The sequence below is a fragment of the Peromyscus maniculatus genome, chromosome 4 (genome assembly GCF_049852395.1).
Source record: "Peromyscus maniculatus bairdii isolate BWxNUB_F1_BW_parent chromosome 4, HU_Pman_BW_mat_3.1, whole genome shotgun sequence".
Taxonomy (NCBI): Eukaryota; Metazoa; Chordata; class Mammalia; order Rodentia; family Cricetidae; genus Peromyscus; species Peromyscus maniculatus.
In genome coordinates, this window is record NC_134855.1 from 136,948,084 (window position 1) to 136,969,496 (window position 21,413).

At 53.9% G+C, this 21,413-nt stretch overlaps 1 protein-coding gene across 9 annotated transcripts in view; it reads left to right on the forward strand.

The window, feature by feature from the left end:
* The first annotated feature begins 16,972 nt into the window (after window positions 1-16,972).
* Src (SRC proto-oncogene, non-receptor tyrosine kinase) overlaps window positions 16,973-21,413 on the forward strand; it is a 47,680-nt gene continuing 43,239 nt past the window's right edge. For 3 of the 9 annotated variants that reach the window (XM_076571080.1, XM_076571073.1, XM_076571077.1), the window contains exon 1: window positions 17,333-17,472. The gene's annotated coding sequence lies outside the window, so the exon portion shown is untranslated. Of the gene's footprint in view, window positions 17,078-17,332; window positions 17,473-17,700; window positions 17,985-21,413 lie in introns of those variants that run through there. The other 6 variants (XM_076571074.1, XM_042276676.2, XM_076571079.1 and 3 more) reach the window with 5 other exon arrangements.

Here is a 21,413-nt window from a genome sequence, read left to right on the forward strand (position 1 = left end):
GTCATCTCTGTACTCAAGAAGCTGAGGCAGGAGAATTGTAAGTTTCCCATCAGCCTGGAAATACATAATGAGACCCTGTCTCCTTGCCCCATCCCCCTTTCCCAAAAAGAGAAGAAAAAAATTTCCTGAAATGGGTAAAATGTGGTATATTTAAAACCAATGTATCTAAATAAATCTGAAAAGTATTTTTGTGAATGCAATAAGCCAAGCGCACATACAATATATACCTTCTGTTTCTAGTCAAATGGGATGAGAAAACAGACAAGCTACGCTGGAGGCCTCTAGCAGGAGGGCTGAGTATAAAGGCTTTCTGGAGGGATCCAGATATCCGAGGGTGGAAAGATGGTTCAGCAGGTAAACACATTTGCTGCCGAAGCCTGGCAGCCTGAGTTCAGTCCTTGGAACCCAGGAAGGAGAGAACCGACTCTACAAGGCTGTCCTCTGGCCATCACGTGTGTGCGGCAGCATTCACATGCATGCATCCCACACATACACATACACACAACACACAGACATACACAACACATACACAGCAGTAATCAGTACACTTGTAAGATTGTCTGTGTTGACGTTCAGTCCTCAGGATGGACGGATGCTGAAGAGAGCTCTGGCTTCCCCACTCCATGTAAACAGACTGTACTAAACAAACCTTCACCCAGAGGACCGGACAGTAAGTCAAATGCTCTGCCATTTGCCTCCTCGGCAAATCTCTTCGGCTGGTTTGCCTGTCTCTGGTTGCAGATGAGGGAACTGAGGCACAGGCACATTAAGCAACTTGCCTTGAGGAACTTGCAGGAACCGTGAGATCAGAGCCCAGGTGCCGGTGACTTCATGCCTCTGGCCAGCTCTTTCTCTCCAGCAAACCTTTTTCTTCCCCAAGGGTTTGCTGTGCTGGCGGCTGACTGGAGACCAAGTTCAACACAGCCACTGAACTCATAGGTGTCAGTATCGTGCCGGGACCCAGAAAGCCTGGGGCAAGGAGGCCAAGGTCATTCTCACATCTGCCTAGCTTGGGCAGCTGTGAGTGTAGTTTTATTTGTCTATTTCTGATGAAGGTCAGGACGTCTACCGGGCTAGGCAAGTACTCTGTTCTGAGTTATAACCCCGGTCCTAAAGTTTTGTTTTTCTCATTTATTTGCGTGTCTGGGTGTTTTGCCTGCATGAACGCATGTGCACCACATGGATGCAGTGCCCTCAAAGGCCAGAAGAGGGCGTTAGATCCCCGGCACTGATGGTTGTGTGTCATGGATGCTGGGAATCAAACCTTGGTCCTCTGGAAGAGCCACCAGTGCCCTTGACCCCTGAGCCATCTCTCCAGCCCCTCTGTTAGAGTTTTGAGACAGGGTCTCATTCTGTAGCCTAGAATGGCCTTGAGCTCATGGCAGTCCTGCCTCATCCCCTGAGGCAAAGATGACTGGCAGGAACCATCACATCTGGTTTCCAAAAGTATACTTTTTAGTTTTAGTATGTAGCCCAGGCGGGCCTCAAACTCAAAACGTAGCTGAAGATAACCTTGAACTTTCTGGTCCTCTTGCCTCTGCCGCCCACATGCATTGCTCAGCCCTGGCAGCCTGTCTTTTTTAAATTAGAAGACATGGGCGGCCCATAGACTGGAGCATCATTGTCCTATGATTCAAAACGAGCTCTTCCCATCTGTCTTGGTTTGTTTGTTTGACTGTTGGTTGTTTGACAGGGTCTTACTATTAGCCCTGGCTAACCTGGAACTCACTTTGTAGACCAGGCTGACCTTGAACTCATCGGTCTGCCTGCTGGGATTAACCTTGTGTGCCACCACACATGGCTCGCCATCGTCTTTATAATGCTAGGCTGGTTGTCTGTGAACCATGGAGTTGGCCCATATTCCTCCAGACTTATCACCTCCCTTCTTGTCAATGCGGAGCAAACAGTGTCCAGCTCCAACAGTGAGCAAACTGTTTCATGTTAGAGGAATATGTGTGACGGATTAGTTCTGGCTGGATTAGCACCCAGAGCAACTAAAGCAGCCACTCTATAATTTTGTTTCATTTTCTTTGTTGTTTCTTTAGACAAAACCTCACTCTACTCTATAGTCCAGGGTAGCCTGGAACTCTCCCTCTTCCTGCCTCAGTTCCCCCAAATGTTGGGATTCCAGGCACGTCCCACCGTGAAGGGCTTCTAAACTGGATTTAACTGCACACAGTAGGTCAGCTGTCTCAGTGGCTGTGGTCATGCCAGCCACCCCTGTTTAGAGAGCAGTGGGTCTTCTAGTGCTGTTGGCCAACACTCTCCTGGGATGTGAGTGGACTCGGACGAAGTCTCAGTCCTCTCAGAAGGCTCGTCTCTTGGGGAGGAAATGTACACACACACATCCAGTGTCCCCAGCTGCTGTCCACCAAGGAGAGGCACTGTCTGGGAATCCCCTTCTGCCCTTAGAAGTCCCAGGACGGGTTTCATGATCTATGTTTTCCCAGGAACTGGCAGAGGATGCTGTGAGTGAGTCATTCTCTTCTTGGCGGGCTTTACTCCAAAAGCCTGGGGTGCGACAAGATGACCAATAACCTCCCTGCCCCCACAGGCCGGACGGAGCCTGTGAATTCCTGGAACCAAGCAGTGGCCGAAATTCTGGAGACTATTGGGGCTAGCACAGTTGTGAAGGAGGACCCAGATGTCGCCTCAGTGGGAAAGGGCCATCTAACCTTAGACCATGCCTTACAAGCCTCTGCTGGAGGGAAGTCTAATGTGCTTTTGTCTTTCTATTACTCAGGGTCTCTGAGACTTTGCACTGTGGTTAGCTACTCTGCTTCCCAAGTCAGAGGCTGATGGAATCCCTTAGCAAAGCAACAAGGCGCTCAGACACCCAGGGCTCTCCAGCCACATACCAAAGCCCTTTATCTCCTCAGATCTTGTTCTGGCATGATGGGTATGACTTTCATTTTACAGGGCCAGGAGATCACAGATAATTACAATAGACTCTGGCAGGGCTGGAGAGATGGCTCAGTGGTTAAGAGTTTGTAGTGCTCTTGCAAAGGACCTGAGTTCTGTTCCCAGCATCACATTAAGCAGCTCACAACTTCCTGTAACTCCAGCTCTAGGGGACCCCATGCCCTGGGCACCTGCACTCACATGCACATACCCACACATAATTTAAAATAAAATAACTCTTTGGGGTCAGACTTGCCTGTGCATGCCTTTAATCCCAGCACTGGGGAGGCAGAGGTTAGCAGATCTCCATGAGTCGAAGGCCAGCCTGGTCTAGTGAGTTCCAGGACAGCCAAAGGTACATAGTCCGACTGTCTCAGTAAACAGAACAAAACATCAGCAACAACCAAGACAATAGACTGTGGCGAGCTTGTTGACATTATGGCTGAGAGGCTTTGTAGAGGAAGGCCTAACTCAGCCTAGGGAGGGATGAAAGGCTTCAGGAAGTGGAGGGCTCGCGACCTGGTGCGATTACAGGAAGCGACGGCCACGGAGAATGAGGTCTTAGACAAGCCACTTTCCAGTTATGCTGGCTGGTTTTTCGTCAGCTTGACACATGCTGAAGTTATCTGAGAGGAGAACACCTCAACTGAGAAAACGCCTCCCTAAGATCGGCCTGTAGGCCAGCCTGTGGGATATTTTCTTGATTGATGATGGATGTAGGAGGGCCCCGCCCACTGTAGGTGGTGTTACCCATGATACGTGGTCTTGGAGTGTATAAGAAAATTAATGAGGGGCTGGAGGGATGGCTCAGCAGTTAAGAACACTGATTACTCTTCCAGAACCCCCAAGTTCAATTCCCAGAAGCTCACAACTGTCTGTAACTCCAAGATCTGACACCCTCACAGACGTACATGCATGTGCTGGACATATCTTTCTTGACCTGGTCTTCCAGGAGACTACTCCTGGGAATCCCAGGCACTTTTTAACAGGTCCCTGCAGAAGCCGGTTAGATAGGAGCGCTCCCTGGATGCTGTCTGGCTTTCTCACATTATCCACAGCATCCTATTCTGAGCCTGTTTCCACAGCAGAAGAATGGGGCTCATAGCAGCACTCTTCCCTAAGGGCAAATACCCATGAAGCACCTGGCACCTGCTGCGGTATGTTCGGTATTATTATTATTTTTTTTTGGCATCCCCATGGGCAGCTAGAAAGTTTGACCTTTAGAATTCAGTCCAAACCTGACTGATTCTTCCCTTTCAAGAAGAGGAAGTTCCTACTCAGCCCCCCCCCAACACACACACACCACACTCCCCCACCCCCAGCAATCAGCAGCTTCCTCCACTCACCCTGAAGCCTGAGGATCAGTTCAACCGTCCTCTCGTCCTCTCGGAACAAACGTCCACATTCCTGATCCACCAGCAGGCGCTGGGGAGGGGGGGAGTAGGGGGGGGTTCTCTGTAGGTGCTCTCGCCACCTCCTCTGCCACTGGTGAGCCGCTGTCACCCACTCCGGCGTGACTTCCCAGCATTCCTGCTGGCCTCCCTGCCTCCCTGCCTCTCCCCGGCCCTCCATCTGGCTGCCATTGGGATCTCTCAGAAACAGACCCTGGGACACGTGGCCACAGGCTGCCCCTTCATTTACTGTCCCCAGGGAGTCCACAGGTTGTCCCTTCCCACAGTCAAGGCCCTCCAGTCCTGCTAAGGGCTCCAACTTCCTCTCCCATGCTTCTCTGTCTGCCCCCACCCAGGAGGTCAGTTCAAACCCACCTGTGCATGGCCTCTGCCTGAAGGCCTCTCCTTCACACGGGCCCTTCGAGCCTCCCCAAACTGCAGTCTTCGGGGGACCCCCGAGCCCCTGTCCTCAGAGCTCTCCACCTCTTCCCCACCTAACCATCTCAAACACCAACCTGTGACCTCCCCAAGAAAGGAGAAGGCCTCGTGTTTAGCCAGTGTGTCCCCACACTGAACACTGAACCTGCTCCCAAGGCCTTGGCCAGAGCCAGGAGTGCTTCATCCTTTCTGACACGGAGCTTCCGGTGTCTGGCAGATAGAGGAACAAGGTTAGTATAACGCCTGAGCTTGGTCCTAGTCGGAGCTGCCCAGGTTAGCCCTCTCCTGCTTTCTCCTGAGGGCAAGATTCCTCCAGAAGGTCTGAGGAGCTGGTTGAGTCACATAGCCCTGCCCTGAGGCCCAGCAGGCACAGCTGCCTCAGCTTCAGGAATAGGAAGCCTAGGGTGAGCCAGCTCACGGGCTAGGCAGCTGATTTAACTAGTGGCTACTTAAATAATGCCCAATTGTTGGGGTTGCAATGGAAAGTCGAACACAGGCCACACCCCGGCTCAAATCTGGGGGTGAAAAGGACCCTCCCTGCTGGGCACCCCCAACTCAGACAACTGGACGGAAGTCCACAGTCCGACCTGTGGTCCTGGATTACTGTAGAATGATCTGGGCTTTGTCCAGCCCCCTCAGGAATTCCCTCCCTGAGGCTCCTCCCTGAACTGGCAGGGGCTGTGGAGAAGGTGAGGCGAGACCCAGGGTGTGACCCAGGATGGAGTGGCTGGCTGAGTTCCCACTCTGGGAGCCAGAGCTGATACATAGCCTCAGGCCAGGGCTGAGCTTGCCTGGCACCGTTCCTGCCATCCAGGGGAATCTAGGGTCAGATTCTTGTTCCAACAAGTCAGATGTGGTCTGAGCAGTGCTTCGACCCAAACCTAACCGGGGCCCAACCTCTACCCTAGCATTCCTGGCATGCTGGGACAACACATAGGTCACTATTCATTCCTCAAGAGATACAGATGTGGTTCATGGGGCGAAGACCCAGCCTTGGAGATCCAGAGAGAGCCCCAAAGCCATCAGGAGCTAACCAGGGAGTTAGCAGAGAGGAGGCAGGGCAAACACAAAGGTGGAGAGCAGGTGAAGGCGGAACCAGACTGACCAGGCCCCGTGTGACGTCTTAAATGTGGGCCTGTGTTTGTGGCTGCACAGGGACCCACAGGAGGAAATGGGTTTTGGAAGGGGACCTGGGGCGGTGGCTGGTTGAGTGTTCTGAAAGAGACCAGGGTGGTTGAAGTGGACGGAATCTTAAGCATGCCAAGCCCAAGTTCAGAAATGATCGAGTAGTCATCCCTAGTTGGGCCAGCGTGAGGGGAAGGGCTGGAGGCTGACTCCACCGCTGCCTCTCTCCCAGAGCGTCAGAGGGACAGTTCTCTGGAGGAAGGGCGAGGTGTAAGAAGTGAGATCTGGCCGGGCGGTGGTGGCGCACACCTTTAATCCCAGCACTCGGGAGGCAGAGGCAGGTGGATCTTTGTGAGTTCGAGGCCAGCCTGGTCTACAGAGCGAGTTCCAGGAAAGGCGCAAAGCTACACAGAGAAACCCTATCTTAGGGAAAAAAAAAAAAAGAAGTGAGATCTGGGGCCTGGGGAGATGGCCCAGCAGTTAAGAACGCTTGCTACCCTTAAATAAAACCCAGATTTGGTTCCCAGAACATCCATAACTCCATAACTCACAAGCATTCATAATTCCAATCCCAGGGATTCAACATGATGCCCTCTTCTGACTGCCCCATACACTATGAATACACAGAAAACACCAGACCCTGCTAATGCCTGCTTGTCTAGCTGTCCACTTCACTCAAATCCTAGGATGCTCTCCCATGCCTCGCCCCAAACTAGAAGTTTCGAGTTTAAAAAAAACAAAACAAAACAAAAAAAAAACCCTAAGAGTTGAACTTGCCTGCAAGGTCATGCATCTGCATCTGATAAGATTTAAAATAAACTGGATATAAGGCAGAGAGAACCCACGCATAGATTCTGTTGAGAATGAATGAATAAATAAATAAATAAATAAATAAATAAACAAACAAACAAACAACCATAAGCAATGAAGGGAGAGACAGGACCCCAGGACTCCAGATGGCGTGCTCCTGCTCTCTCAATAGGAGAAAAGAGAAGGGTCACGTGTCAGGGTTTCTAAATCCTTCTCTGCACCTCAATGGGCGGCCTGCCTGCGGTTCCAAGCTGACACCCCAACCCTGTCAAGTAAGCTGTCTCCTTTCTCTTCTCTGAGTCTCCAGTGCTCTTATTATGACGTGAGGACCACAGACTCTAGGGGGCTAATTCTTCTGGAAGTTTCACCTCTCTTCTGCTCCTTCCTCCCGGTTCCCTTCTCGCTTACTCTTCCCTTCTGGGACCACTTAAAAACAGTCTCCGCTCTACCTCAGGAGAAGTCGGACTAAGATCCAGCGAATCCACCGTGCACGGCTTCCCCAGACCAACATTAACAATGAGCTTGCCCCAACCCGGGCCAAGGGCAAGGATTCCACTACTCAGGACCGGGTCCTTCCGGGGAGTTTGTGGACAAAGCCAGGGTCTCCAGGGACGCAGGGAAGGGGCGGAGCCAGGTCCTAAAACAAAAACTGAGTGCTCGCCAAGGATTTCCACTCCTCAGGAGGTGGAACCGGACCTAGAGCAAATGAACAACAGAAATAGATTTCCCTCCGAGGTGTACCTGGAGGAGCCCACTTAAGGGGAGAGGCGGAAAGGCCAAGTTTGCCATGGAGGACTGGAGGACTCTGGAGGTCTTTGGCCTCTAGGAACTTGGTGCTATGGAGCTGTGAGCAGGTCATGTTCTTGGACATACTGACTGACCAACTGGACCCAGATAATTTGTCTTTATTTTTATTATTTTAGACAGGGTCTCACTCTGTAGACCAGGCTGGCCTGGAACTCACAGAGATCTGCCTGCCTCTGTCTAGTGAGTGCTGGGGATTAAAGGTGTGTGCCGCCTCCTTCTCCTTCCTTCTCGTTATTGTTATTCTTTGCAATTCTGGGACTGCTCATACTAGACAAGTGTTCTACCACTGAGCCACATCCCTGGGCCCCTAGCTGAAGCTTAACAAATAACATTATTTTCTATGGCACAAGAATTATATAAGTTCACTGTAGAAAACTTAGAAAACAAACAAAAATCACAAAGAGCTTCACTTCTTCAAACAATTGTGACCTGTCTTTTAGTCAGGTGTTGGGGGCACAGCCTGTAACCCAAGAACCTGGAGGTAGAGTTGAGAGGATCAGCAGTTTAAGGCCATCTTTGGCTACATAATGGGTTTGAGGCCAGCCTGGGACACATGAAACCTGTCTCAAAAAACTGAATTCCACACAGAGAGGACATTATTAAACTCATTTCAGATGCCTGCCCTGCCCTCGGGACAGCAACTGAAAATACTGTATTTATCCCTTCGATTTTCTCCACGTCCACATTTTGAAAAATACATAAATGGGGTTATGTCATCAATACTACAATATTTAAATCCAGGTGTGATGGATTATGTCTGTTATCCCAGGACTGGAAGGCATGGGAGCTTGCCATGAGTTCTAGGCTAGCCTGAGATACATGAGCCCCTGATTCGAACAACCACCAACACTACAAAGGCCAGCAAGATGACGCAGTGGGTAAATGTGCTTGCCACAGCCTGACAACCTGACATCGACAGTACAAGATAACCTATAGGATATCTTCTGGTTTGTTTGTTTTTTTTTTCTTTTGAGACAGGATCTTTCTATGTAGCCCTGACTGTCCTGGGGCTCCTTATGTGGATCAGGCTGGGCTCAGACTAGAAACCTGCCTGCCTCTGCTTTCAGAGTGCTGGGATTAAAGGTGTGCATCACCATGTTCACACACACACATGCACACACGCATATAATCACAGAAAGTGAACAAAAATAAAATGTGATGATAATAACAATAATAATTAAAATAACCACTAATTATCCTTGGCAAGCAAATGAGAGAAGCCAGGGTCAGGCAAGGTTAAACCTGGTCCGTGAAGCTGCTTTTTAACCATCCTGTCTAGTCACCTGCTGGTCCTCACTTCGTGGAACCCACATCAGAGCCGTGTGTGCACTTTACTGGTTCTCCACGGAGGAACTTTGTTGGGATGGGGCTAAACTGGGGTGAACTAGAGTGGGGTAGAACAGTCTCCCTTACCTCGTCCACCAGTTACTTCCAGGATCCCAGGACAGGGTACCTCTACCCTGAGCTGTGGAGTCAATACTTGCCAGAGAGGAAAAAGAACTTGTTAAGGCCACCCCGTGCATAGGCTGCAGAAATCTGAGGTCCCCACATACCGGATGTAAGGATTAGAGTGTGTGGTGGTCTGAATAGGAATGGCCCCCATAGACTCATGTGTTTGTATGTTTGGCCCATTGGCACTATTACGGGGTGTGGCCTCGTTGGAGGAAGTGTGTCACCGTGAAGGCGGGCTTTGAGGTCTTAGATATGCTCAAGCCACGCCCAGTGTGGTAGTCTCTCCTGTTGCCTTTGGATCAAGATGTAGAACTCTCACTTTCTTCTCCAGCACCATGCCTGTATCAGTTAGGGTTTCTATTGCTGCAACCGAACACCAAGACCGAAAGCAACTTGGGGAGAAAAGGGATTATTTGGCATTGCTGATCATCACTGAAGGAAGTCAGGACAGGAACTCAAACAGGACAGGATCGCAGAGGCAGGAGCTGATGCAGAGGCCATGGAGAGGTTGCTTTCCATGGCTTCCTCACCCCACCTTCTTACAGAACCCAGGACCACCAACCCAGGGATGGGACCTCCCACCATGGGCTGGGCCCTCCCCAATGATCACTAAATGAGAAAATGCCTCGCAGCTGGATCTCAAGGAGGCATTTCCTCAACTGAGGCTCCTTCCTCTAATGACTCTAGCTTGTGTCATGTCGACACACAGAACCAGCCAGTGCACCTACTCTAACTCACTCTTCCAAGTTCCAAGGAGCAGAGACCAAATCTGTTTGGTCAACTGCTACATCTGTAAAGGGCCCGACTGGCAAGAGGAGAGAGGGTGGGCGTGGAGGAACCTCTGTGGAAGACTTCCAGGAGGGGCCCAGGGTGACCTTGGGCCAGCAGAGGCAAGGTGGGAGGGACCTACAACACATACTTGTTTTTGAGACAGGCTCTCACTAAGTAGCCCTGGCTGGCCTTGAACTACAGATACCCACCTGTCTCTGCCTCCTGAACACTGAGGTTAAAGGTGTGCGCCACTACAGTCAGCAGCCAGCAGACTTTTAAGGGAGGAAGGATGAGCGTGTAGGAGGTTGGCGATGAGACCATTGGAAACTCCACCAGCAGTGAGTGAGCCTGGAGTAGCTGGAGAACAGCTGGGAGGCTCCAGCCCCAGCCTCTGGGCCGCCAACCCCCGCATACCTGGTAACCCCTGAGTCACAGCAGAGGAAGTGGCACTACCACTCAGCTGGTGAGTGAGAGTCGGGCCTCAGCTTCCCTTCCTGACGTGCCCTGAGTTTCTTCAGCACTGGGACCTGCCCCCAGCCCCAGCCCAGCCTCTGCATTGTGCATTGACTTGGGCGGTGGTAAACTCAAGATCCCAGGAGGGCTGAGAAGGAATCCCAAAGACCACGACTAGAGAATCCTAGGGACCGTGGCTTGCTGTGTCTACTTATTTGGAGACCATGTTGTGGTTGGGCCTGGGCTGCGGCTCTCAGGTCTTGATGGGACAAATTCCTTTCCATTCTTCAAGTCTTTACCCAAATGCCACTTGTCTGGGAAGCTCTGGGAGTCCTTGTAACAGTCGGGTCCTCCTCTGAGCTCCCGCAGCTCTCAGAACACTCTGGAAGAGACCCTGACCACTGAGCACTCACTGTGAGTGAGGCCTTCGGTGTCACACAGTAGGGCTTCTCACAGCATCGTGGTGCCAACATCTCCTTCTGTCCTGGGCCTTTTGGAAGTCACATGGTATGCAGATGGCCAGGCCAGGCCTCCAGGACACTGACTCTCCTGCTCAGTGTTCTCTCTTTCTCGCTGGGAAATACCCGAATGGCAGGCCAGTATCCTTGGAGACCTGGTTCAGGACCCCACCCCTCCCCTTCATCATTATGAGTCTCCAGGCTGGTCTCTTGTATACAGTAGGCAGTTAATAAGTTCTTATGACACCGATTCTAAGTTCTAGTCTAGATGCTGTTATGATCTTGGGCGAGTCACTCTGTTCTCCTCATCCTCAATGTCCCCAGCTTTAGGAGGCACGTTCAGAGACAGCTTTGGCTGGCTGGTTTTATGTCAGCTTGCCACAAGTTAGAGTCATTTCGGAAGAGGGAACCTCAATTGGAAAAATGCTCCCACCAGAGTGCGACAAACCTGGGGTGCATTTTCTTAATTAGAGATGGAGGTCGGAGGCCCGGTCCATTGCGGGCATGCTCCTCCATGGTATCCAAATCAGCTCCTGCCTCCAGGTTCCCACCCTGCTGGAGTTCCTGCCCTGACTGCCCTCACTGATGGACCGGGCTGTGCTGTGAAATCTGTCTCCTCTTTGTCTCAAGGTTCTTAAATCTGGGAGTGAGAACACGGGACATGCCATTCCTGTCACCACGCCAGGAGCACAAGTTATCAGGGTGACTAGGCATTGGTGACACTGACGTGGTCACCTGACAGAAGGAAGCCTGGGTCAGGTGTGTCCCCTGTCCAGTTAGTCCCTGTTCCTTTGCCCACTGTTTCCTCTGGGACACGCACGCAGGGAGCAGGAGCTGGCGCCTCCCCCTCATGGGGAATAGCAGCGTTTTTCTTCTGAGCACTCAGACACTGCTGCATTCCATCTCCAGGGGAAAGTGGAGAGAGTTTCCAGAGGTGCAGACACAGGCCTGAGGGAGGGCTGCCCGGTGCGGGGCTTGTCCCGCAGGTATGAAAGAGGGGAGCCCAGAGACTCCCAGCAGGAGCCTTCCGCGGTATCTGAGCCCAAATTAGGGAGGCTGACTTCTGCTCTCCCTCGCCATGTCACCAACCACCATGTCACCGTCGTGTTTCCGCTCTGAGCTCATCCATTCCAGGGAAAGGCAGTATCTGTTCTCTCTCTCCAGTGAGGAACAAAGGACTGTTCTGAGGCTACACGTAGGCATTATCAGTGAGTGCATTGTCTCTGTAATTATCCCCCCACCCCTACCTGGAATCCCCCTACCCCCACTCCCCCCACCCCTCCCCAGTGCCCTTTCCCTCAGCAGGCTTCTAAGCTGCTCACACTTGGAAGAGAATCTCTGCTTTTGCTGCAGACTTCCGGCTTGCCCTCTGCCCTCCTGTCAGGCTTGGGGAGGGTGCGGGAGGGGGGGGCACGGCGGGATATCAAGGGCCTGACTGACTTCTTTCATGTTTCTTCACAGACATTTTAGAGGAAGGAGGCCTGGGCTGGAGGTCTCCACCCCTCTGCTCTGGGTGACCTTGGGAAGCTGTCTGGCCCTCTCTGGGCTTCTCCTAGGGCCTGAAGGGAGTGATTCCATAAGCCATTGAGTTTATTGGCACTTGGCCTTCTTGAGGGCCTGGTGGGACTGGACATCTCCCTAGTTTCCCACAAGCAAATTTCATTTTTTTCCCCCTCCGGTGCTGGGGACCCTCATGCCCACTAAATGAGCATGCTACCACTGAGCTGTATCCCCAGTCATTTTCTACTTTTAATTCTGAGACAGGATCTCACTAAGTTGCCCAGGCTGGTGTTATCTTTGTAGCCCAGGCAGAGATTGAATTGTGAGTCTTGGGCCTCAGCTTTCCTGGGTACCAGGTTGACAGATGAGACTCCTGCCTGCTCTTGATATCACGTTTGTTTTTCTCTCTTCCCTGGTCAGTGGGTAGGGGGAGGAGGGCCCTGCTGGTGGCTGGTCATGCTTCCGTTTCCGGGTAGCCAGCCTCTGAAGGGACGGCACTCATGGCTCTGCCTGTTTCCTGGCTCACAGGAGGCTGTGTTAGGGTTTAGTTGTCCAAGACACTTGGCCTTATTTCCTCCAACACAGATCTGTGGTCACGCTCATGGGTGCGCGTGTATTCACACACAGCATAGGCGCTCAGGCGCTCAGGCATCCATCCGCCTCACCTGTGTTCTGGCCCCCTGGGCCTGCCATCAGCATGAGGTCCCCACTGCCCCCTCCCTGCCTTTCACTGTCCCTCCCACATTCTCTACTTCTCTGCTCACCATCCTCTCTGGGGTCCCACTTCTGTTGGGAGGAAAGTAAAGCTGAGTCCCTCACACTTGCTGGTCTTGGCTTCTCCTTGGGTCACAGGAGAGGCCCCAGGAGCCTCAGCCCACGCCCCGCTGCTCCGCTTAGCCAGACCCTCACCACACCCAGCACACCACTGTTCCGTGGCCCGCTGGCACTTTCCCTAAGTTCTAGCTATGAGAGTGTGTGTAGCCTTGGTCCTCCACACAGCCCCTCTGCCCACATATTTGCCGTACCTTACCTGGTCACCAACTCTCCAGCTCTTCAGATTCCACACATGCTGGGTGAGCCCCACCTCGTCCCTTAGTCCCCTCTGTGCTTGCCCGGCCTCTTACTGTGGGCTCTTGCAACTCACAGCAGGTCTGGCTTCCTCACTGCGGTGTCCCCAGCCCCGGGCCCAGACCCTGGTTATCTACTAGAGACTCAGTAAGTACCCGCAGAAGAGAGGGAGGCCTGGGGGTGTGGGGGAGGGGCACTCCAGCAGAGATCAGGCCATGCAAAGGCCCAGGGTCCCAATGAGGCACAGCAGAGAGCAGGCTTGACAGAAAGGCCAGGAACCTGAGAAGCTGGCGGAGGCCAATCAGAGGACAGCTCTGTGTAAACTGTGAAGTCCTGGACCCGGCAGGAAAGGCCAGCCTCATCTAACAGCCTCAGGCTGGAGCCTGGCTGGAGCCTGTCCGGAGCCTGTCTGCCCCTCTACCCTCTCCTGCAGTTTCCAGGCTGGTGGCTTTAAGTAGAGGACTCACAGAAGGTCGTGCAGGGTATGGTGGGACTGGGTTGGAATTCCCCCGGAAGACTGTGATGGGTCTGATTTCCCAGCCTTTGCTCGGAGGGTGCTCTGATTTCCCTGCAGATCAGCTCCCATAGACGAGGGCCACCAGGGCTCCTAGTGAGGATGGGAATTGTCCCTGAGCCCATGACATGGGACAGCCTTGACCCATGCGTCCACTACCATGTGTGAAGGGCCAGGCCTCTACAGGCTCCATCCTGTGTTCCATCTTTAGGCTTTTTTCCTCTATAGGGGAAAAAGGGGTCTGAGGCACGGCACTGTGTGCAAACATTGCTTTAAAAACCAATGTGTAGTGGCACACGCCTTTAATCCCAGCACTCGGGAGGCAGAGACACTCAGATCTCTGTGAGTTCGGGGCCAGCCTGGTCTACAGAGTGAGTTCTAAGACAGGCTCCAAAGCTACACAGAGAAAACCTGTCTCAAAAAACAACAAACAAAAAACCCCAAAAAACCAAAACAAACAAAAAAACCAACCAAACAACCCCCCCCCGCCCCCCGCAAAAAAAAACCAAAACCAATGTGTATATATATTGTGTGTACATGTGTGTGCATGTGGAAGTTCACGCACAAGTGTGTGTGTGTATGTGTGTGAGTATACTTGTGTGTACGTGTGTGGAGGCCAGAGAAGGATGTCCAATGTCTTCCTCTATTGCTCCCCCCACCCCCCTCTCTCTCTCTCTCTCTCTCTCTCTCTCACATACACACCCACTCCCCTCTCACACACACACACACACACACACACACACACACACCCCGCCTTACTCCCTTGAGGCAGGGTCGGTCACTGAAGCTGAATCCTGCTTTTGTGGAAGCACTTTATCTCCACCCTCCACCGATGAGGTTTTCTGCAGGTGCAGCCGTAGGTGGCCGGAGATTCAGACTCAGATCCTCGTGTCTGTACATTGTAGGACAAATGCTCTGACCCACTGACTCATTCTCCCCTTCTGGCTGTGCAGTGCTCCTGACAATGTCACACGAGTAGAGTCTGCCCAAGCTAGGCAAGATGGCTTCTGCCTGGGCCTCTGGGCCTGGGAGGCCGAGACAGGACGGTCAGAAGTTTGAGTGAGGCCAGTGTGGGCTACAGAGAGAGAGATTTCTCTGGGGATGGGTGCTGGGTTCCAAGCCTGGCCCCGGATGTTTCATAATAATGATGTGCAGACTCAAAGCTGTAAGTTGCTATTTTACTAACACAGAGCAAAGTCATGTACACAGTCATTTGTCTGCCGGGCCAGACCACCAACCCTCCCACCATGTTCTGCAAAGTGGTGGGACGCTCACTCCCATTTGACTGATGAGTAAACTGAGGCCCACAGAAGAAGGGTCACAGTCAGTGACAGAAAGTGTTGGAACTTGTTCTCAGAGAGTCTGTGGAGACCATGCCAGGGTGTTTTCCACAGCCAACTGGCCAGTGACCATTAGATGCTGGGCACAGGCCAGGCCATGGTCCCTGCCCTCAGGGTGGGGACAGACACACCCAGAATGGACTCGGGTTGTGTCTCTATCGGGGGCGTGTCTAGAAACAAGTCCTGGAGGACATGGCCCTTACCCAGGATCTTGAAGGTCTGGGAGGGTGGGGAGGCTGGTGATAGCGGTGGGCATTCCTGGTGGGGGCTATAGTCTGAGCAAAAAGCCCAGAGGGGTGGTTAAAAATAAAGAGCGCTCTGATAGCTCAATAATGAAACCATTGTGCTGGCCATTTTCTCAGAGAAACTCGCCTGTCACTCTGCCCTCAAAGCGAGGTAGCTCCAGGTGTGAGGCTGCATCACACCAGAGTCAACACCAGTCTTCTGTGTAGGGCTGTGAGCGCTTAACCCTTCAAACCTCCCTCACCTCTCTGTACCCTCATGCCAGCCTTCTCAGGAGGTGTCCTCCTTACCCATTTTGCAGGGTTTTGGCACGCTGAGCTCGGAAAAATAGCATGCTCTAGGTCATTCATTTATTTTCAAAGTGGTAGAGTTGAGGCTTCAACACAAGCCTGTGGGTCCAAAGTTTGTGCTTTGAAGCTTTGTCTCAGTTCTAGCAACGCCCAGATCTTTTTTGTTGAACTTCTGGCAATGGATTTAGTGATATGCTGGCAAATATTTAACAGCCAACTCTCAGGAAGAAAAAGCTAAGGCATGGTTTGTCAGATTTCTCCATTTCCAAGTAGAATGTACTTCCTCTGCGGCCGATGCCAGGTGACCAATCTGACATCACCGAATATGGCACTGGGAAGGACAACGGTCATAAGTTCTTGCAAGCCGCTGAGAACCAGCTCCAGCACCTCATAGGAAGAGTATCCACCCTTCCCCCAGCCCAGTGTGGCCAGTAGAGGCCATTAGACAACTCTTTGGCGGAGAAGAGGGCGGAGAAACCTGCTCCTCCAGCCGGGGCCTGCCAGTGGAGTCCTGGGAACTGCCGTTAATCTTTAAGCAAGTCTTGCAAACAGGAGTGGCTAGTTTGCCTGCTGTTCATGAGGAACCCTGATCAGCCCCATTCCCTCTTCAGCCTCAGTGGGCTACCCTGGCCACACGTCAGCAGTCAGGCCTCCAGTTCTCCAGTTCTCCAGTTCGTCCACTCCTACTTCAGAGGGGGCTGGAACAGGAAGCTGATGGGCTGAGCAAGCCCTGAGGCACCTGGCCTAGATGTGAACTCAGATCAGCCTGACTCAAAGCTTTGCTCCTTCCTGGTCTCCTGGAAGAGAGATTGTATCCTGAGGCTGGAGCCTCTTACATTCTAGGAGGATAGGGAACCTGCCCTTCAGGAGGGATCTCCAATCAGGAGAAGCTCAGGCCTGGTGCCATGGTGCCACATTAACCGGGTTGGATCTCAGTTGCCCATCTGTGAGATGGGAGCAATTTCAAGAAAGGATGGTGGAGGCAGATGGTGATTGACAGCTGGTCAGACCCATCTTTGTAGAGCAGAAAGGAGGAGTCAAAGGTGGACCCCTGCCTGTCCCCAAGGGGCAGCCCTAGAACCTGGACAGGGACTGATTGTGTGTGGAGTGGTCTTCAAGACCAACCTGAAGCCACATCCTGCCCCCCTCATCCCATTTTCCTTCTCCACTTCCTCTCCAGCTGGTCCTGCTGTCCTCAGTGGCTGGCTACCTGCACACTGCCCAGTAGATGTACATAGTCTCTGTATGCATTGAAAATGAATTTTGGTTTGGCCTGATGCAGTCCCTTCCCTCCGTAGGCAGAGGCTGGAGGCTCCCACAAGTTCAAGGCCAGCCTGGGCCACATAGTGAGCCACTGTTTCGCCTCTTGATACATTTTTAATAATGCTGCCTCTCCTCAGCACTCTGCCCTTCTGAACCCAGTCTCCGTTTAAAGACACCCAGGGCAAGGCTGGTGTGACCAGTGCCTCAGTTTCCGTGTCTGGAAGACAGTGCCTGCCATCGGCGCGTAGCTCAGGTAGCTAGGGTGCGATCCTAACGTGGTTCCGGGCGGCCGAGCCAGGCGCGTGGCGTGGAGGGCGCCCCCGCGGGCGGAGCTGCGGGGAGGGGGCTGGGTGCGGGAGGCGCGGGCCCGGCTCGCGCAGCAGGTCCCCCGGGTCGCCGGCGGGGCCCGGGTCCGCTCTTCCTTCTTTCTCCGGCTCGCCGCGACCGCGGCCCCTCCTCCCGCGCGCTCCCTCCCCCTCGCCGCCGCCGCCGCCGCCGCCTCCTCCTCCTCCCTTTCTCTAGGTCTGTCTCTCCCGGCCCGGAATCCACCCGGCCGCCCCGCCGGAGCGGCCAGGCCGCCGCCCGCCAGCGCCGCGCGCCCCGTTGGGGTCCGCCCGGGCGCATCCGGAGCCCGCGGCCGCCGCGCAGGTGAGCGCCCCCGCCCCGCCGGCCCCGCGCCCCGCTGCGGGCTCCCGCCCTGCCCACTCCCCGCCGCGGCCCGCGACCTGCCCGGCGCGGCCTTTTGTTGGGATGCGCGGGGAAGGCCGGGCGGGGCGCGGGGGGCACCGGCGCTTGGGGACCCTCGACCGCGGACTCCCCGGCCCGGCTAGGCCACATCTGAAAACCCGGCCGATCGGCGCCGCCCGCGATCGCGGCTGCGGGGCCCTGCGCCCCCGGCCCGGAGTGGGTGGTGGGGGTGGGGTGGACCCTGAGGACTGGGTGCCCTGCCGGCCACACGACCTCCTTGGGTCTCGGGGCCTCGGTTAGGGCCTGGTGCTCCTGGCCTGGAAGAGACTGGGCCACTCTGTCCTCGGCCACCCCCAGCCCCCCAGCCTCGCCCCTGCTCAGGCCCAGCGACCGGCCGGCTCAGAAGTTGGCAAAAGTTTTGGGGTTTCACTACCACCACTAAGTCCGCTTGCCCACCCGGGCAGGTACTGGAGGTGAGTTTGTGTCCCCTACTAGGACCGACCACCACTTGTCATGCATGCTGTGTGTCTTGGGGACAACTGCCTTTGCTCTCTGAGCCAAGGTCCTCCTCAGTGATGGGTGGGCCTGGCCAGGACTGCTGAGCTGGTTGAAGGGTGGCGTGAACAGAGGGGACTCACCCCTGGGTAACCTTTAAACCTCTGGGGTATTCAGAGGGAGAAAAGTGGACAGAGGCATGTGAGCCCTATGAGGCCCTGAACAAGATCTTTCCAGCCCCACAAACTGCCCAATAAAGGCAATGCTGACGGGTTCACCTGGGTGGAAGTCAGATTCAGTTTCCAAGGTGGGCATGGGGGCGGGGCGCGCGCGGGGTGGGGTGGGGGCTCTTTCCAGACTTGTGAGTCCAGGCATCTAAGTCTCTTGTGTTTCGGCGTGATTTGAGCTGGGGGCCAGCCCCTTGGACCCTTCACACCAGCGACAGGGCCCTCAGGTGACTAGTCCCCGCGCTTCTGCAGCTGAGGAGTTGGCATACATGGGGACGGGGAACTCAATAAATGAGTCCCATCCTGGAGCCTGCTCAAGATGGCTGGGGTGCTTGTGGCACAGCCGCCTGCAGAAGAGGGTAGCTCTGTGCCTCAAAGGGTGCCCTAGAGCCCCGCCAGAAAGAAATAGCGGGGCATCCTCCAGCGGCCCACAGCTGTGTGAATGTGGTTCTCTTTGGCCTCAGTCCTGTCAGGGAGGGATGATCAATTGGGTTGTGAGGGAACGCAGTGGTAGAGCACGGGCTTCGAGTGCCCGAGGCCCCGGTGCTAGCCGCGGCACCTCAGGGCGGACAGAGACATCAGATGGAGCCATGAGGACCAGAGATGCTGAAGTCCGCTGAACTCCTCCTGGGGCTAGCTCAGTCTGCAGCTGGAACCGGAGCCTGGACTTCAGAGGAGCTGGCTGGCTGCCCTTTAACCAGCAGGGACACCGAAGGCTGTGCAGTTTGGGGTCAGGCACAAGGCATTGTTGGAAAAGGCTCCTCCCATATCACCCCCACCTGGCAGAGCCATAAGTCTCTACTGGAGATGGGGTGTGTCCCGGTGAGGTGGCCTTTTCACAGGGGAAGTGAGTGACTTACAGTGTGTCATCTCTCTCAGCTGACCGCCTGCCTACATCCTGGGGTACACACTGAGAATGAGTGCTAGGAGCACCCCTATCTCATGTTCATTCTTCTTCCAGCCTTAGGGCAACCCTATCTCTCCCATCCCATCCTCTCCTGTTTCCTGTTGTGCCCCGTCCCGTTCCCCCCCCCCCCCAGCCTCCAGCGCACAGGCTGCCTCCCCTTGTCATCTGGGAGTCCGGGTGGGGATGGGCTTGTCTGGGTCCTCTAAGCCCCAGGGTCTAGGGAGGACTTGGTTAAATGACTTTTGTCCCTGCTGTCCATCTGGTCCTCGGCTCTCTTTGTTCATTGAGCACTTACTATGTGCTAGGGCCTGTGAACTTTGGTGAACAGCTTTGTGGGGCTTCCTGGAGGAGGGGCTTGAGCTGCAGGCAGCGGTGGCCAGCTAGCCAAGAGTGCAGCTGGGCCAGTGTTCTTCCTCTCTGCCCAGAAGGTCATCTGCCTGGGGACTTGCTGGGAAACTGTGAGCAGGTCCTTGCCTCCTAGAAACTGGACAATGGGGGATAAGCCAAGTGGCCAGATAAATGAGTATATAATCATGGCTGTGATAAGGGCAGGGCCTAGGGAACAGAGGAATCTTGAAGGAAGGGTGTAGGAGGGACCTGGGCATGAAGCTAGGGGAAGGTGCCCCAGGCAGAGGGGCAAAGTATGTGCAAAGGCCCTGAGGTCGGGGGAGTGTATGCCTTGCTGTGGAGAAACAAGGGGAGAGCCGTGAGAGAGGACTGGCTGGTCTCTGTGAGGGCTCCCAGAAGCCTTGAGAAGGCTCTTCTCCTCCATTTTTACACAGGGAGCTGTGTGAACCCGCTTCTGGAGGCCAAGGCCCAGAGCTAATGGAATAGATGTGTAGGCTGGTCTCTAATAATATTCTGTGGGGGCCTGCTCAGGTCTCAAGAGGAGGCAGTGTGTGAGGCTAGACTCTGAAGGTACAGTAGGAGTTCAACCCATGAAGCCAAGAGGCGGTGAGAACCAGGGATCAGGAAGCACAGGGCCGTGGAGGGGGGTGGGGGGCTTGGGAGTGAGCTGGAGGACAAGGATGGTCAGTCAGGAAACCGGAGATCATCTTGTGCGTCTGATAGGCCTGAGTTCAAGTTCTGACTGCTGACTGTCCCATTTGCTGTGTGTCTTTGGGTTCTTCGCTGTGTCTTTCTGAGGCTTGCCTTCTTCATTAAAAATGAGGACCAACAATCTCCCCCTTTCCAGTTAGGGTTGAGAGAAGGCCCTGTGCCTGGCACTACTAAATGCCCGGGAAATGGGACCCAACTGGCTGTATGTGGCATTGGGAAGCCTGTTGGTATCTCTGGGCTCAACCTTGCCATCTGGCCATGGCCTTGAGTGATGGCATGGATCTGAAGGTCTCAGTTTGGGCAGAGCTTGTCTAGAAGAGGATGTTGATAGGAAAGGACATCAGTGTGCTGGGTGACCGTGAACCCCGTGCTCTGGGGGTTGTGCACATGAGATGGTCTAGCTTTCTGGATGTAAACTGTTGTTAAGACCTAGAGAGAAAAGGCCACTTGCCTAGGGTTTCCCAGGTGACGTCCAGGGATGAGCTGTAGAGGTCTGAACTCCGCATTCAGAATTGGTGCTACTGGAGTCTCAGAGCCCTGCAGAGGCCCTGTGTGGAGGCCCCACTGTGAGCCACAGCCTCAGTTTGAGGTCCTCCTGCCCCTCTGTGGTCCTCCAGACTTCACAGCCCTTTGGCTCTCTCATATACCTTTCCCCTCCTCGGGGAAAACCTCTCTGGTTTTCTGGGGAGAGGTCATCACCTTTGAGGGGCCTCAGTTTCTTCATCCATGAATTAGGGCTGACACATTCAGGGCTTACTAAATGTGAGCAGGTTGGAACCAGACATGGGCCAAAGTCTTGCCTCCTCTAGCAGTTGGTCCTGGTCCTGGGACACAAGGCTGGAGCTGTAAAATGGACTAGCAACTGACAGGGCCAAGGAGAGGCTGGGATCCCACAGGCCTTCACTGGACCTGGCTCTGCCTCACTGCTCTTAGAGAGGGAGACCTGTTGCTCAAGGCCTCATTCCATTGGTGAGCCCTGAGTCAAATCACAGCCTCTTTGCTAAGGTAATCCCAGTAGCTTAATCTACTGATTTTTTTTTTTTTTTTGTACATTATATATATTTTCCCTTCTCTGGCTCAGACAAGAAGTTCTGACTTCCAGTTCCACAAACTGAAGTGCTGTGTTGAGCATTCTGACATCCAGTGTTGGCTTCATGGGAGACAGTGCTGTGATAGATTAGTAATGTCTGCTCTGGGCAGAAGATCAGCAAACA